Source organism: Agrilus planipennis, unplaced genomic scaffold, assembly GCF_000699045.2.
Source record: "Agrilus planipennis isolate EAB-ADULT unplaced genomic scaffold, Apla_2.0 scaffold3, whole genome shotgun sequence".
NCBI lineage: Eukaryota > Metazoa > Arthropoda > Insecta > Coleoptera > Buprestidae > Agrilus > Agrilus planipennis.
In genome coordinates this window covers 3,333,543-3,337,730 of record NW_020442460.1, presented here as the reverse complement: position 1 = coordinate 3,337,730, position 4,188 = coordinate 3,333,543, and the positions used below count along the sequence as shown (strand labels likewise).

Below are 4,188 nucleotides of genomic sequence, written 5' to 3'. Positions count from 1 at the left end.
TCTACAAGGCCATCTTCAGATTAGTCCATCATTAATCCTTCTTCTGAAGATGGCCTTGTAGGTCGAAACTTGTTAAGAATTTAATAAAAATTAAGTGAAAGTTTTCAAAAAGTGTTTTTTTTACCAAATATCATCCTAACACATGTTGTAGACATTCTACCTCCTTGACTCATACTCAGTAGCGTCTGTTTTCTTCCTTTTACAAATTCTTTCCTGTCCTAAATCTTGGTATAATGCTTATATCATTCCCTCATTCTAAATACTTTGGTACCCAATTCCCTTGCCTGTCCCTCCATAAAATCTTTAACTCTATTTTTCCTAACATTTATCCCCTAATAATTTAATTGTAACTGTTCCTCTTCAATTCCCCTACATTTATCCAATTCCTCAATCACTCTCTCACCTGCTCCTGATTGAGTTTTAATCTCTTCAAATTCCCCTCCCTCTCTCTATCAGATTTGTTTTTCGTCCCAATTTGTAATACCTTTTTCCTCCATATTTCCTTCCTGATATCCTCTTCCTCTGGCCTCTCCAGCATCTCCTCATATTTTACTTTCCTTTTTATCACATCTTCCCACATTTAGTCTCCTTTCTTATTATATAATCTGGAATACTCCACTCTAATTGCAGTACCTGCTTGATATATCATTTATATAAAACCTCTATCTGCTTTTTTTCCTCTCATTCCCATATTTCCACCTCATAAAACACTATACTCCTCGCCATATCACATTAAAAAGCATTAGTCTCCTAGCCTGATCATCTTAACATAATTCTTGACCTAATCTCCATACCCTTGATGAAGTTCATGAGGATTTATAAAATGTTAGTTTACACTTAAATCTCATTAGCCAGTTGAAATGGAGGAAACTATACTTCGTTTAGTTTCTGTAGCGATGTGACCTTCAGTTTGACCGGCGCAAAGTAGAAAAGAACAGCACTAGGCCAGAAAAGGAAGGAGACAACTCTCGGCCAAACTCTTAACCGGTGAGGAGCGTATAATCCGTACAGTACTGCACGGAAAAATTGACCATTTTATCCACTACAATTGCATTGCTCAAATGTGCTGTTATTGGTACCATTTACTACTGAAAATATCAACGAGATGTTTATTTATATTTGAAGACATATTAAAGGCTTTAACGCTTGTTTTCGACTCGCACTACTATTCATGATTGAACAAAACTTTTGGCAGGTACTGTATGAAAAAGTATGTTTAATGAACAAGAGTCGAGAGTATAATGAGCTTTTTTCTCCCTATCTACGATTTTACCAGCGCGCATCCAAGACATTGGAAGGGGCACATCTCTAGAGAAACTAAACATGTTGTTCCTTTTAGATAAACATGCACACAATTCCGCAATCGTATTGGTTTAATATGGCTGCCAATATTGGTAGAAACCTGGAATTTCCCAAATGATTTTGTTTTGGATCCATGTACATGCGTGGAGATTGGAACGCGTTGAAAGGAAATGAACTTTCTCTTTCTCTTTATACACCAGACAATGAATTAAGTAGATGTAACCGAAACAAACTTTATAAATGACAATTTAATCGTAATAATATGCAGGTACATTATAGAAGTTTTTGTATTTTCTGTCATTTGATAGAAACCCTACAGTTCGTGCACGTGGAGCTGCGTATCTTATTAATTTTCAATGGACGCTGCTGTACCGAAGTAAAGCAGCAACACCAACGTGATTTCTTCTAGGACGAAAATTCGCTTTGTAGATTTAGTAAATAAATAATGGGTATTGGTTTTAGTCAAGGTCTTCGTTTCTTTTTTGAACAATCGATTTATACAGCAATTTGTTTTAAGTAGGAGGTATAAATAAATAGATGGACTTTTCTAAGTGAAATGGATGGAGAAGCCGGTCAGAAAATTGTTTACGATGTTTTTCTTTCGGTGAGTGATTGAGGAGTATTTAAAGAGACAGGTAAGTGTGTGAAACGCCGAAGATAAACAAAACAAGTTCTAAATCCTGTTTTCTCCATATTTTTAGTCTTTAAATTTAATTCAACCAAATAAAACCTTTTTTATTAAATTTATACTTTATTGATGCACTTTTTGTAATATGATAATTAATTATTTTTTGATAAATTTTCTATTGGAAACTATTGATATGTGAATCAGAAAAACGAGTACTTACATATATACAAATTTTGATATTAACGAAGGACTCTAAACAATAGTTTTATAGCTTGAAAACTATTTTTAGAGCCAAAATACAATGGCTGCGCTATCTTCAGCTTTATTTCCCTACTACTCCTTCCGTCCTGACTTATCTGACTTCCTAGATACCTGAAATCAGCCACTTCTTATAATTTTTCGTCTTCTATCTTTATATTCACTCTTTCCCTACTCTTTCTTCCCTTGCATACCAGTATTTTTGTTTTACTTTTATTTATTTTCATACAATAGAGTTTTGTCAATACTGCTTCCATTTTATTTAAAGCTATCTCTAACTCCTCCTTGCTAGATGCTAATACTGCTATATCATCTGCAAATCTAAGCATACTAATCTTTTGCACCTGTATATCTATCCCTACAGTTGTACTGTCTTTAATGATGTTGATCGCCTCTTCGATGTACAGATTAAGAAGTAGTGGTGTTTTCTCCATATTTTTAGTCTCTAAATTTAATTCAATCAAATAAAACCTTTTTTATTAAATTTATACTTTATTGATGCACTTTCTATAATATTATAATTAATAAGTGTCCGCTATTTTCTATTGCAAACTGTTAATATGTGAATCAGAAAAACGAGTACTCACGTACAAATAAATCGAATTTCGATATTAACGAAGGACTCTAAACAATAGTTTTATAGCTTTTGAGAGCCAAAATCCAGTGGCAAAATGCCAAAATTGTATTGTAAAACAAGATTTCTGTATTACAAGACTACGCTATTTTCTATTGCAAACTGTTAATATGTGAATCAGAAAAACGAGTACTCACATACAAATAAATCGAATTTTGATATTAACGAAGGAGTCTAACCAATAGTTTTATAGCTTTTGAGAGCCAAAATCCAGTGGCAAAATGCCAAAATTGTATTGTAAAACAAGATTTCTGTATTACAAGACTACGTATTTCTATATATTCCACATCGCACTCATTTCATTGGTAATAACGTACTATAAATGTACCAATCACCTTTCATACTTTACCCTAAAACAACATTAACTTTGTTTTCTTGATTTGATTGATTGTGACACGACTAAATGACAAAATTTAGAAACAGTCACTTTATATCACTATCTATTGAGAAATTCAAAAGTTTTTTTTTTCCGTTTCTACTAAACTTTTTTATCGAACTCTAAAAGATATAATAAACAATAAATAATAATTAATAAGTACCTTTGATGACATCACCAACAAATTAGTCCTAATGGGCGATTAAATGGTATAGTGTGTTGTAATGGAACATCACTTTGGTAACGAGAAATTTAACATTTGTGTTTGGAAAATGATGTTGAGCGATAATAATGACAAAAAAACTAACGGTTTTAGTCACCTTCGAGTCGAGGTTCAACCGTGACCTCCTCAACAGATATACTATGTATATATGCATAATTACGCTAGTGATTGATTCAAAGATTTTTAATTTTAATTTTCGTTTTACTGGAGCGTTGCGATCCCCTAAAAGTTAATTAACTTTACACGCGGTTTCTGGCTGTGATAGTTATAGGATAAATTAATTTTTAACAATTTTAACGATGCAGTACGCACTTTGTACTTCAACAAAGAAATTTAAAGGTAAATTAAATGTTTAGGTAGAAGTTTAATTAATAGCATTTTAAGGCTTTTGATTAGGGTTGCCACCCCTACTTCATTATAAAGTATATTGTACTCTATTTCGACTGTGCGTACGTTATACTTTACAAGACGAATACAGTACGCAAAAATACTTTATTTAAGGCCTTAAGTAAACATCGTAATTTTGTAAGCGATTATTCGAAATTCTGAGTACTTTTACATCATCATCAATATTGCACAGAAAAATGACAAGCCATATTTACGGAACAACCTGATTTCCCAAATCTGTTCAAAGTAGTGTCACTTTTGCTGTCCGTTCCGGCCACTTCAGCATTTACAGAAAGAGTATTCTCTGTTATGAACGCAAAGTGGCGGGACGACAGGAATAAAGCTTCATTAAAACTAATTAAAAATGAACTTTTAGTTTA

The 4,188-nt window shown here is 32.8% G+C and overlaps 1 protein-coding gene across 4 annotated transcripts in view; it reads left to right on the top strand.

The window, feature by feature from the left end:
* The window catches only part of LOC108742227, a 51,724-nt gene that overhangs the window by 5,960 nt on the left and 41,576 nt on the right, over positions 1 to 4,188 (top strand). Inside the window, exon 2 of one of the 4 annotated variants that reach the window (XM_025980677.1) lies at positions 1,820 to 1,937. The exons of 2 other annotated variants lie outside the window; for them this stretch is intronic. The gene's annotated coding sequence lies outside the window, so the exon portion shown is untranslated. Of the gene's footprint in view, positions 1 to 1,339; positions 1,938 to 4,188 lie in introns of all 4 variants that reach the window. One more of the 4 variants, XM_025980678.1, reaches the window with a different exon arrangement.